Source organism: Camarhynchus parvulus, chromosome 2, assembly GCF_901933205.1.
Source record: "Camarhynchus parvulus chromosome 2, STF_HiC, whole genome shotgun sequence".
NCBI lineage: Eukaryota > Metazoa > Chordata > Aves > Passeriformes > Thraupidae > Camarhynchus > Camarhynchus parvulus.
In genome coordinates this window covers 151713955-151727158 of record NC_044572.1, presented here as the reverse complement: position 1 = coordinate 151727158, position 13204 = coordinate 151713955, and the positions used below count along the sequence as shown (strand labels likewise).

Here is a 13204-nt window from a genome sequence, read left to right as displayed (position 1 = left end):
AGCGGCCACCGTGGGAATGTCCCCTGGCCGGGCCGTCCCCCGCGTCCCCAGCGGCCACCGTGGGAATGTCCGGCGGGAATGGCCCACGTCCCCGGGCCGGGACACCCGGGACCCTCCCCCCGTCCGGAACCACCCCCGGACTCCGGGAAGCGGCGGCGGCGCCGGGAGGGGGTGACGGGCGCGGGACCCCCGGTGTCCCCTCCCCAGGACCCCCGAGGCCCCCTCGGGTGGGCGCAGCCGGGAGGGGGCGCTCCGGTCCCTGGTGGCCCCACCTGCGCCCCCAGCCCCCCCTCGCCCCGCAGCCGCCCCCTCACCTGTGCCCGGGTTTGGGGGCGTCAGGAGGCACCGGGACCCCGCTCAGGGTGAGACTGGACAGGTGAGGCCGGAACCCTGAGCCCGGCCAGGTGAGTCCTGGCCCCTCCCCTTGTCCAGGTGAGTCCTGGCCCCTCCCCTTGTCCAGGTGAGTCCCGGCCTCTGATCCTGTCCAGGTGAGTCCTGGCTCCTCCCCTTGTCCAGGTGAGTCCCGGCCCCTCCCCTTGTCCAGGTGAGTCCTGGCCCCTCCCCTTGTCCAGGTGAGTCCCGGCCTCTGATCCTGTCCAGGTGAGTCCTGGCTCCTCCCCTTGTCCAGGTGAGTCCTGGCTCCTCCCCTTGTCCAGGTGAGTCCCGGCCTCTGAGCCCGGCCAGGTGAGTCCCGGCCCCTCCCCTTGTCCAGGTGAGTCCTGTCTGGCTGGGCTGGCCCGACAGGTTCCCGGCAGCTCCAAGCCCCCAGGGCTGGACACTGCACATGTCAGGTGACACCTCACCTGGGCAAGTGAGACCTCACCTGGGCCAGTGGCACCTCACCTGGGCAGGTAACACCTCACCTGGGCCAGTGACAGCTCACCTGGGCCAGTGACAGCTCACCTGGGCAGGTAACACCTCACCTGGGCCACCGACACCTCACCTGGGCAGGTGACTCCTGCCCCAATTCTTCCCTGATTCTGCAGCTGCACAACCCCAGCATGGGATGGAGTGAGACACTGGGAGCACTGGGAGCACCGGGGATACTGGGAATACTGGGAATGCTGGGAGCACTGGGACACTGGGAGGCTGACTGTGCTGGGGACACTGGGGACACTGGGGACACTGGGAATGCTGGAAGTGGGGGACACTGGGGGCACTGGGGGCACTGGGCATACTGGAATAACTCCCTGTGGATGCTGGGGACACTGGGAATGCTGGGGACACTGGGGACACTGAGGGCACTCAGATTACTGGGGACACTGGGGTCACTGGGAATGCTGGGGACACTGGGGGCACCGCGGTTACTGGGAATGCTGGGGACACTGGGGTCACTGGGAATGCTGGGGACACTGGGGGCACCGCGGTTACTGGGAATGCTGGGGACACTGGGGACACTGGGGGCACTGGGGGCACTGGGGGCACTGGGACACTGGGGACACTGGAATTACTGGGGACACTGGTGACACTGGGATTACTGGAGGTGAGGGCACTGGGCCTACTGGGAGCACTGGGACACCCCTGAGGGTCCCCCCCCCGCTCCCTGGTTTGTCCCTTGTCCCCTGGGTGCCGCGGGTGGCAGCGCTGGCAGTGCCACAGGTGACACAGGCCAGGTGTGGCACCTCCGGCCCCGGGACAGCCCCGACACCCACGGGGAGGAATTTGTGTCACCTGAGCCTGTGGGGACTGTCCCAGTGTCCCCAGTGCCCACCCGGAGGGGTCCCAGTGTCCCCCAGTGTCCCCCAGTGCCCACCCAGACAGGTCAGTGCCAGTGTCCCCATGTCCCCAGGGTGCTGTCCCCGTGTCACCCCCATTGTCCCCACGGTCCTGGCAGAGTCACCAGCACTGCCCCCGTGGTGGTGGCTCAGTGACACCCCCATTGTCCCCATGGTCCTGTCCCAGTGACACCCCCATTGTCCCCACGGTGCCGGCAATGTCACCGGCATTGTCCCCACGGTGCTGTCCCAGTGACAACAGCACTGTCCCCACGGTGGTGGCCTGGTGACACTGGCACTGTCCCCATGGTCCTGGCAGTGTCACCCCCATTGTCCCCAGGGTGCTGACCCAGTGACACCGGCACTGTCCCCACAGTGCTGTCCCAATGACACCGGCATTGTCCCCATGGTCCTGTCCCAGTGTCACCCCCATTGTCCCCAGGCTGCCGGTAGTGTCACCAGCATTGTCCCCAGAATGGTGGTCTGGTGACACCAGCATTGTCCCCACGGTGCTGGCCCGGTGACACCGGCATTGTCCCTGTGGTGCTGGCAGTGTCACCAGCAATGTCCCCACGGTACTGTCCAGTGTCACCCCCATTGTCCCCACAATGCTGACCCGGTGACACTGGCACTGTCCCCATGGTGCTGTCCCAGTTGTCCCTAGGCTGCCAGCAGTGTCACCAGCATTGTCCCCAGAGTGGTGGCTCGGTGTCACCCCCACTGTCCCCGCAATGCTGGCCCGGTGACACAGGCATTGTCCCCAAAGTGCTGGCAGTGTCACCCCCATTGTCCCCACAGTGGTGGCTCAGTGTCACCAGCATTGTCCCCATGGTGCTGTCCCAGTGTCACCAGCATTGTCCCCGCAGTGGTGGCTTAGTGACACGGCCAGTGTCCCCAGGGTGCTGGCAGTGTCACCCCCACTGTCCCTGCAGACCTGGCAGTGTCACCTCCACTGTCCCCACGGTGCTGTCCCAATGTCGCTGGCATTGTCCCCTCAGTGGTGGCTCAGTGTCACCAGCATTGTCCCCAGAGTGGTGGCCTGGTGACACCGCCATTGTCCCCGCAATGCCGGCAGTGTTACCCCCATTGTCCCCGCGGTGCCAGCAATGTCACCCCCATTGTCCCCGCGGGGCCCGGGCGTGGCCACCAAGCCCTCCCTGCCGGTGCCCGGGGGGGACAAGTGACACCACAGGTGACACCACAGGTGGCACGGCGCCGCGGTGGCCCGCGGGCTGGGCAGGACCCGGGCCACCCGTGCCAGCTCCGAGCGCGTCCCAGTTCCCATTCCCAGTTCCCATTCCCAGTTCCCAATTTCCATTTTCCATTTCCCAGTTCCCGTTCCCCTCCCAGCGCCACTTGTCGCCGCCACCTCCCTGCCACCCTCCTCACCTCCGCACGCCGCCATGGGGGCCACCACCGGGGCCACCACCGGGGCCACCACCGGGGCCGCCTCTCGCCGCTGCCCGCGGTGTCCCCGCGGCGGTGGCTCCGCGTCAGGTGACAAACAAACATCCGCCGGCCGCGGGCTCACCTGGCCGCAGGTGCGGCCGGACCGGTTCTCCCGGTAGCCCCAAGGGGCTGCGGTGGCACCTGCGCCGCCCCGCGCCCCCTCACCTGCGCAGGTGACACGGCCGGAGGTGTCCCCTCCCCTGTCCCCTCCGCTGCCTTTTCCCGCCACCCCCGGAGCCCCAGACCCCCGTACCTTGGTCCGCGTCACCTCCTGTCACCTCCTGTCACCCCCTAAGGGGACACGGGAGGGGACACCCCCTGACCGCCCCCCGGGACCCCGCCGGTGACCTCGGTGTGGACCCGCGGCTCCGCTGTCACCTCCAGAACCGAAAGGAAAAACGCGGCCAAAAGCGAAAGGAAAAGCGCCGTGACCCCCCCGGGGCCGCTGTGACCCCCCCAGAATGGCGGTGACACCCCCAGAATGGCCGGGACCCCCCCAGAATGGCGGTGACACCCCCGGGGCGGCCGTGACACCCCCAGAATGGCCGGGACCCCCAGAATGGCCGGGACCCCCAGAATGGCCGTGACACCCCTAGAATGGCCGTGACCCCCCCAGAATGGCGGGCCGGGGCGCCCCCCAATGCGAACCCCCAGAATGGCGGTGACCCCCAGAATGGCGACACCCCAGAATGGCGGAACCCCCAGAATGGCGGCCCCCGCCGCCGCCCCCCCCGAATGGCGGTGACCCCCAGAATGGCCGTGACCCCCCCAGAATGGCGGTGACCCCCCCAGAATGGCCGTGACACCCCCAGAATGGCCGGGACCCCCCCAGAATGGCGGTGACCCCCCCAGAATGGCCGTGACACCCCCAGAATGGCCGGAACCCCCCCAGAATGGCCGTGACCCCCAGAATGGCGGTGACACCCCCAGTGTGTCCCACCCCGATGTCCAGCGCAGTCCCAGGGGTCCGGGGCGGGTTCCAAATGTCCGGGAGGGGACACAGGAGAGCCGGGGGGGTCCCCAGGGTGTCCCAGGTGTCCGGGGGGGTCTCAGGTGTCCCGAGGGGACGCACAAATGTCCAGTCCTGGGTGTCCATGGGGGTCTCAATGGGGCAGGGGGGGTCTCTATGGGGCCAGCCCCCTCTGTGGGGCAGGGAGGGTTTCTATGGGGCAGGGGAGGGTCTCTATGGGGCAGGGGGGATTTTCTATGGGGCCAGGCTCCTCTATGAGGCAGGGAGTCTCTATGGGGCAGAGGGATCTCTATAGGGCAGGGGGGTCTCTATGGGGCCAGGCCCCTCTATGGGGTCAGGCCCCTCTATGGGGCAGGTCTCTATGGTGTCAAGCCTCTCTATGGGGCAGGGAGGGTCTCTATGGGGCAGGGAGGCTCTCTATGGGGCCAGGCCCCTTTATGGGGCAGGGAGGGTCTCTATGGGGCCAGGCCCCTCTATGGGGCAGGGGAGGTCTCCATGGGGCAGGGGAGGGTCTCTGTGGGGCCAGGTCCCTCTATGAGGCAGGGAGGGTCTCAATGGGGCAGGGAGGATCTCTATGGGGCAGGGAGGATCTCAATGGGGCAGGGAGGGTCTCAATGGGGCAGGGAGGGTCTCTGTGGGGCAGGGAGGGTCTCTGTGGGGCAGAGGGATCTCTATGGGGCAGGGGAGGGTCTCTATGGGTCAGAGGGATCTCTGTGGGGCAGGGAGGATCTCTATGGGGCAGAGGGGTCTCTGTGGGGCAGAGGGGTCTTTGTGGGGCAGGGGAGGGTCTCTATGGGGCAAGGAGGATCTCTGTGGGGCAGGGAGGATCTCAATGGGGCAGGGAGGGTCTCTGTGGGGCAGAGGGGTCTCTATGGGGCAGAGGGGTCTCTGTGGGGCAGGGGAGGGTCTCTATGGGGCAGGGAGGATCTCTATGGGTCCCAGTGTGGCGCTGTCCCCCCCCCCCGCAGGAATTTGTCGCCTCTCGGGGACACTTTGTCGCCGAGGCCGTGACAAAGTGGAGCCGTGTCCGGGGACAGCTGCCAGCCCCCCCCGGCCCCACGGCGGCCCCACAGCGGCCCCACAGCGCCGCCAGAGCGGCCCGATAAGGCGCCCCCCGCCCCCGGCATGTCCCGATATAGCCGCGATAGGGACGGGCTGTCAGCGCCCGCCCGTGCGGGGACATTGGCCAGAGAGCCCCGGCCCCACAGAATCCCCTGAAAGGGATCGTCTGCCCCACAGAATTTCTTATTTCTTCAATAAAGGATCGTCTGCCCCATAGAATGCCCTAAATAAGGGACCCCCCGGTCCCTGCCCCATAGAATCCCCTGAAAGGGATCGTCTGCCCCATAGAATCCCCTGAAAGGGATCGTCTGCCCCATAGAATCCCCTAAAAGGGATCTTTTCCCCCACAGAATTTCTTAAATAAGGGATCGTCTGCCCCATAGAACGCCCTAAATAAGGGACCCCCCGGTCCCTGCCCCACAGAATCCCCTAGAAAAGGAAACTCCCTGTCCCTGCACCATAGAATCCACTACAAAGGGACCTCCCTGCCCCACAGAATCCCCTAAAAAGGGACTCCCCTCTCTGTGCCCCATAGAATCCCCGACAAAGGGACACCCCCGTCCCTGCCCCATAGAATCCCCTAAATAAGGGAGCGCCCTGTCCCTGCCCCACAGAATCCTCTACAAAGGGACCCCTCTGCCCCATAGATTCCCCTAAATAAGGGACCGTCTGCCCCATAGAATCCCATAAAAGGGGACCCCCTGCCCCTTGAATCCCCCAAATAAGGGACCCCAATATCCCTGCCCCATAGAGAGCCCTAAATGGAACTCACCTGTTCCTGCCCCACAGAATCCCCTAAGAGACACCCCTGCCCCATAGAATCCCCTACAAAGGGACCACGCGTCCCCATAGAATCCCTTAAAAAGGGACCCCCCGGTCCCTGCCTCACAGAATCCCCTAAATAAGGGAACCCCTCTCCCTGCCCCATAGAATCCCATAAACATGGACCCGGGGCCCGATCCCATAGAATCCCCTAAAACGGGATCTCCCTGCCCCATAGATTCCCCTAAAAAGGGATCCCCCTGTCTGTGCCCCATAGAATCCGCTACAAAGGGATCCCCAGTTCCTGCCCCACAGAATCCCCTAAAAAGGAGATTCCTGCCCCACAGAATCCCCTAAAAAGAGACCCCCAGTCCCGATCCCATAGATTTCCCTAAAAGGGATCCTCCTGCCCCATAGAATCCCCTACAAAGGGATCCCCAGTTCCTGCCCCATAGAATCCACTAAAAAGGGACCCCCCCATCTCTGCCCCACAGAATCTCCTAAATTAGGGAACCCCCCTGCCCCATAGAATCCCCTAAATAAGGGAATCCCCTGCCCCATAGAATCCTGTAAAAAGGGATCCCCCTGTTCCTGCCCCACAGAATCCCCTAAAAAGGAATCCCTCTGCCCCATAGAATCCTGTAAAAAGGGATTCCCCCCGTCCCTACCCCATAGAATCCCCTAAAAACGGACCCCCCTGTCCTTGCCCCATAGAATCCCCTAAATAAGGGACCCCCTATTCCTGCCCCACAGAACTGCCCCAAATAAGGGACCCCAATATCCCTGTCCCCATAGAATCCCCTAAATAAAGTACCCCCCCGTCCCTGCCCCACAGAATCTCCCCTAAAAAGGGAATCCCCTGCCCCATAGAATACCCTAAATAAGAGACCCAAATGATCCCGCCCCATAGAGAGCCCTAAAAAGGGTTTCACCTGTCCTCTGCCCCATAGAATCCCCTAAATGAGGGACCCCCTGTCCGTGCCCTATAGAATATCCTAAAAAGGGGCGCCCCCCATCCCTGCCCCATAGAATCCCCTAAAAAGGGACCCCAATATCCCTGCCCCACAGAGAGCCCTAAATGGGACCCACCTGTCCCTGTTACTGCCCCATAGAATCCCCTAAAAAGCAACCCCCCTTTTCCTGCCCCATAGAATCCCCTAAATAAGTGACCCTCTTATCCCTGCCCCATAGAGTCCCCTAAAAAGAGACCCCAATGTCCCTGCCCCACAGAATCCCCTAAATGAGGGATCCTCCCGCCCCACAGAATCCCCTACAAAGAGATCTCCCTGCCCCACAGAATCCTCTAAATAAGGGATTCCCCCCTGTCCCTGCCCCATAGAATCCCCTAAATAAGAGACCCCAACATCCCCGCCCCACAGGACCCCCTCCAAATGGGACCCCAGCCCACGCCGGGGGTCTCAGCCTTTACTCTGCCCCACAACTCGCCCTATGGGGCCAACAGGGGGGGCTCGGACCCTCCGGCCCCACAACTCGCCCTATGGGGCGAACAGGGGGGGCTCGGACCCTCCGGCCCCACAGAGACCCCATGGGGGGAGGGGCAGGGTGGGCCGCCCCCTCCCCCTCCTTTATCAGCCCCCCGGGCCCCGCCCCACGGCTCCTCCCCCCACAGCGCCCTATAAAATCTGTGGGGCGGCGGGGCTGCGCACGGTGCTGCTGTGGGGCACGGACTGAGGGTGAGGGGTCTGTGGGGCCGGTATGGGGTCTGTGGGGTACGTGGGGTCTATGGGACGGGTATGGGGTCTATGGGGTGAGTGGGGGTCTGTGGGGTGCATAACGGCCTCTGTGGGGCACTGAGAGGGTTGTGGGGTGCACGGGGCATCTATGGGGCACACGGTGGGTTATGGGGTTCACCCAGGGTCTCTGTGGGGCTCAGGGTGTGTTGTGGGGTGCACAAGGATCTATGGGGTGGGTGGGGGTCTCTGTGGGGCAGAGGGGCCTCTGTGGGGTACAGAGCGGGTTGTGGGGTGGGTGGGGATCTATGGGGTGGGTGGGGGTCTCTATGGGGCACAGGGTGGGTTGTGGGGTGCACCGGGGGCCTCTGTGGGGTGCATGGGGGTCTGTGGGGTCACAAGGATTCTATGGGGCACACATGGGATCTCTGTGGGGTGCACAGGGGTCTATGGGGTGCACAGGGGATCTATGGGGTACAGGGGTCTATGGGGTGGGTGGGGGTCTCTGTGGGGTGCACGGGGGGTCTGTGGGGCTTATGGGGTCACAGGGATTTTATGGGGGCACAGGGGTTCTGTGGGTCTCACAGGACCTATGGGGTGCACGCGAAGGCTGTGGGGCTTATGGGGTCACGGCGATTCTATGGGGCGCACATAGGTTCTCTGGGGCCACAGGGGTCTATGGGGTGCTTGGGGGTCTCTCTGGGGCACAGGGGATCTGTGGGGTGCACGGGACGGCTGTGGGTTCTACGGGGGGTACAGGGGTCTGTGGGTCGGACGGGATCTGTGGGGTGCACGCGAAGGCTGTGGGGTCACAGGGCTTCTATGGGGCACGCACGGTGTTTACGGGGTCACGGCGATTCTATGGGGTGCACACGGGGTTTGTGGGGTCGTGGCGATTCTATGGGGGGCACAGGGGGTCTGTGGGGGCACGGGGGTCTCTGTGGGGTGCAGCCCCTCATGCCCCATGCCCCCCCAAATCCCTCCATCCGACCCACCCGACCTACGGACTGCAGGTGAGGGCGGGGTTCTGTGCTGGGGGTCAATCAGTGACCTCGGGGGTCAATCAGTGACCTCAGGGATCAATCAGTGACCTCGGGGGACAATCAATGGCTGGGGACAATCATGATCCGGGATCAATCAATACGATCAATCAGTGACCTCAGGGATCAATCAATGGCCATGGGGATCAATCAGTGACCTCGGGGATCAATCAGTGACCTCAGGGATCAATCAATGGCTATGGGGATCAATCAGTGACCTCGGGGATCAATCAGTGACCTCGGGGATCAATCAATGGCCATGGGGGACAATCAATGGCCATGGGGGACAATCAGTGACCTCGGGGATCAATCAGTGACCTCGGGGATCAATCAGTGACCTCAGGGATCAATCAATGGCCATGGGGACAACAATGCCATGGGGACAAAGGACCTCGGGGACAACAGTACCCGGGGATCAATCAGTGACCTGGATCAACAATGGCCATGGGGACAACAGTGACCGGGGGAAACAGTGACCTCGGGGATCAATCAATGGCCTCAGGGATCAATCAATGGCCTCGGGGATCAATCAATGGCCACGGGGACAACAAGACCTGAGGGTCAATCAGTGACCTCGGGGATCAATCAATGACCTCGGGGATCAACAGACCCAGGGATCAATCAATGGCCACGGGGATCAATCAGTGACCTCGGGGATCAATCAATGACCATGGGGGACAATCAGTGACCTTGGGGATCAGTCAATGACCTTGGGGATCAATCAGTGACCTCGGGGATCAATCAATGACCTCGGGGGACGATCAATGACCTTGGGGGACAATCAAAGGCCACGGGGACAATCAATGGCCTTGGGGATCAATCAATGACCTCAGGGATCAATCAATGACCCCGGGGGTCAATCAGTGACCATGTGGATGTCCATGGGAGGGTCAGTGGGTGGGCAGGGGTCCATCGCCAGGTGTCCCTGTCCCCAGCAGCCATGGCGGATGCGGTGCTGGTGACACTGTGGGGTCAATCAGTGACCATGGGGGTCAATCACAGAGGTCCATGGCAGGTCAGTGGGTGGGCAGGGGTCCATCGCCAGGTGTCCCTGTCCCCAGCAGCCATGGCGGACGCTGTGCTGGTGACACTGTGGGTCAACAGTGACCATGGGGGTCCATGGAGGGTCAGGGGTCCGCGCCTGTCCCTGTCCCCAGCGCCATGGCGGCGCGGGCTGAGCGCGTGGCGCGCCTGGCGGCCGACCGTTCTACACGCCTGGCGGCCACCCCCCGCCGACCCCCGCGAGTGCTTCGTGCCCCACCCGGGACACGAGTTCGTCCGGGGACGCGTGCTGGACAGACAGGGCGGCAGCATCACCGTGGAGACCGAGCTGGGAGAGGTGACACCAGGGGGACACGGGGGGCACGGGGACATGGGAGGGGGTCACAGGGGTCTCAATGAGACATTGGGGAGATGTCACCGTGGAGACCAAGATGGGAGAGGTGACACCAGGGGGACACGGGGGGCTTGGGGACATGGTGGGGGTCATGGGGACCTTGGGGACATGGGGCCTTGGAGACATGGGGACCTTGGGGTCACGAGGGGCTTGGGGTCATGGGGGGCTTGGGGACATGGTGGGGGGTCACAGGGATCTCAATGGGATATTGGGGAGATGCCACCATGGAGATAGAGCTGGGAGAGGTGACACCGGGGGGGGCACGGGGACCTTGGGGACATGGGGACCTTGGAGTCATGTGGGGGTCACAGGGACATGGTGGGGGGGGGCCATAGGGGTCTCAGTGGGACATTGGGGAGATGCCACCATGCAGATGGACCCTGGAGAGGTGACTCGGGGAGGGGTCACCGGGACCTCGAGGAGGCCCCAGCTGGATCACGGTGGGGTTTGTGGTGGAGCTGCCGGCGAGGGGACATTGCCGTGGGCACCAAGCCGGGAGAGGTGACACCGCGAGGCCGAGGCCCCCTGACCCCCCCGGCGTCCCCCCAGACGGTGACGGTCAAGGAGGGCGACGTGCACCAGCAGAACCCGCCCAAGTTCGACAAGATCGAGGACATGGCCATGCTGACGTTCCTGCACGAGCCCGCCGTGCTCTTCAACCTCAAGGAGCGCTACGCGGCCTGGATGATCTACGTGAGACCCCGGAAACGGGGCGGGGACCCTGAAAACGGGGAGGGGGACCCCAAAAACCGGGAGGGGGACCCCAGAAATGGGAGGGGGACCCCGAAAATGGGGAGGGGGACCCCAGAAATGGGAGGGACCCCCAAAATGGGGAGGGGAACCTCGAAAATGAAGAGGGGAAGCTCAAAAATGGGGGGGAACCTCAAAAATGGAGAGGGGGACCCAAAAATGGGGGGGGAGAACCTCAAAAATTGGGGACACCTCAAAAATGGGGTGGGGGAGCTCAAAAATGGGGGGGAAACATCAAAAATGGGGGGGAATCTCAAAAATGGGGGGGAAACATCAAAAATGGGGAGGCGACCTCAAAGATGGAGGAGGGGAACCTCAAAAATGGGCGAAGGGACAGGGGAGACCCTGCCCCAAAGCTTCGGGGGCTGGAACCATGGAGGGGCTTCTGGGGGGGCTTTGGGGCACCAGGAATTGGGGGTGGAGCTTCTCCAGACCCTTTTGGGCCACCCAAATCTGAAATATCCCATCCCTGGCTGTCCTGAATGCCCCCAGACCCAAAATCTCCAAACCTTGGACCCCCAGACCCAAAATCTCCAATCCTTGGACCCCCAGCACCCCCAGACCCAAAATCTCCAATCCTTGGACCCCCAGCACCCCTGAACCCCCCCAGACCCAAAATCTCCAATGCTTGGACCCCCAGCACCCCCAGACCCAAAATCTCCAATTCTTGGACCCCCAAGACCCCTGAACCCTCTCCAGATCCTCCAGCGTCCATCCTTGACCCCCAAAACCCCCCACCACCCCTTTTGGGGGGTTGTCATCGCCGCCCCCCCTGAGCCCCCCGTTTGTGCCCCCCAGACCTACTCGGGGCTGTTCTGTGTCACCGTGAACCCCTACAAGTGGCTCCCGGTCTATGACCCACAAGTGGTGGCCGCCTACCGGGGCAAGAAGCGCAACGAGGTCCCCCCGCACATCTTCTCCATCTCCGACAATGCCTACCAGTACATGCTGACAGGTGGGAGCCCCAAAACGGGCCCGGGGACACCTGGGCTCACCTGGGCACGAGGGGAGGTCCAGGGCTCCCTGTGGGTCCTCACGGTTTTGAGATATCTCGGTTGGGAGGGTGGAGAAGCCCAACATCTCCCTCACCTTGGTTCCACCTCACCTTGACCACACCTGGGAGGGTGGAGAACCCCAACATCTCCCTCACCTGGGAGGGTGGAGAACCCCAAGATCTCCTGCACCTTGGTCTCACCTGGGATGGTGGGGAACCCCAATATCTCCCTCACCTTGACCATACCTGGGAGGGTGGAGAACCCCAACATCTCCCTCACCTGGGACGGTGGAGAACCCCAAGATCTCCTGCACCTCTGTCCCACCTGGGAGGGTGGAGAACCCCAACATCTCCCTCACCTGGGAGGGTGGAGAACCCCAAGATCTCCTGCACCTTGGTCTCACCTGGGATGGTGGGGAACCCCAATATCTCCCTCACCTTGACCATACCTGGGAGGGTGGAGAACCCCAGCCACACCTCAACAGCACCCAGTTTCTCCCCCAACCTCCCCTGGTCCTCACCTGGGAGTCTGGAGACCCCCAAGACCCCCAGTTATCTCCCACCACCTTGGTCCTCACCTTGGGTGGTTGGAGAACCCCAAACCCCAAACTTCTCCTGAACTTTGTCCCACCTGAGCTGCTCCTCACCTGAGGGGGTTGGAGAACCCCAAACTTCTCCTGAACTTTGTCCCACCTGAGCTGCTCCTCACCTGAGGGGGTTGGAGAACCCCAAACTTCTCCTGAACTTTGTCCCACCTGAGCTGCTCCGCACCTGGGGAGGGCTGAAGACCCCCAAGTCCCCTCCTCACCCCCTGACCCTTCTCTCTCCCCACAGACCGCGAGAACCAATCCATCCTCATCACGTGAGTCCCCAGCCCTGACACCGCCCCACAGGTGTGGGGTGGGCCTAGGTGACCCCCAGGTGACCCCCTGGCGACCCCCTGGTGACCCCCCGGTGACCCCCTTGCCCCCCCAGCGGCGAATCGGGGGCGGGCAAAACAGTGAACACCAAACGCGTCATCCAGTACTTCGCCAGCATCGCCGCCATCGGCGACCGCAAGAAGGAGGCGGCCAATAGCAACAAGGTGAGGGCGGGGCCCGGCCACGCCCCCCGCGGCTGGGAGGGTCCGCTGGCCGTGTCCCCACCCGCCCGCGGTGTCACCCCCACCCCAGGGCACCCTGGAGGATCAAATCATCCAGGCCAACCCCGCGCTCGAGGCCTTCGGCAACGCCAAGACCGTGCGCAATGACAACTCCTCGCGATTCGTGAGTGGGGCGGGGCCTGGGGGGCGGGGCCGGGGGGTGTGGGGTGGGGCCTGTGGGGTGGGGCCTGGGGGAGGAGTCTATGGGGCTTTGGGTGGGGCAGCACCCATGGG

General features: G+C 63.6%; 1 pseudogene across 1 annotated transcript in view; it reads left to right on the top strand.

Annotated features, from left to right (window-relative positions):
* The first annotated feature begins 9929 nt into the window (after positions 1-9929).
* Positions 9930-13204, top strand: part of LOC115901481 — a 22417-nt pseudogene continuing 19142 nt past the window's right edge. Inside the window, exons 1-6 of the transcript XR_004060547.1 lie at positions 9930-10028; positions 10635-10778; positions 11634-11790; positions 12664-12691; positions 12805-12913; positions 13002-13094. The product of XR_004060547.1 is annotated as a myosin-6-like (transcript). The remainder of the gene's footprint in view (positions 10029-10634; positions 10779-11633; positions 11791-12663; positions 12692-12804; positions 12914-13001; positions 13095-13204) is intronic.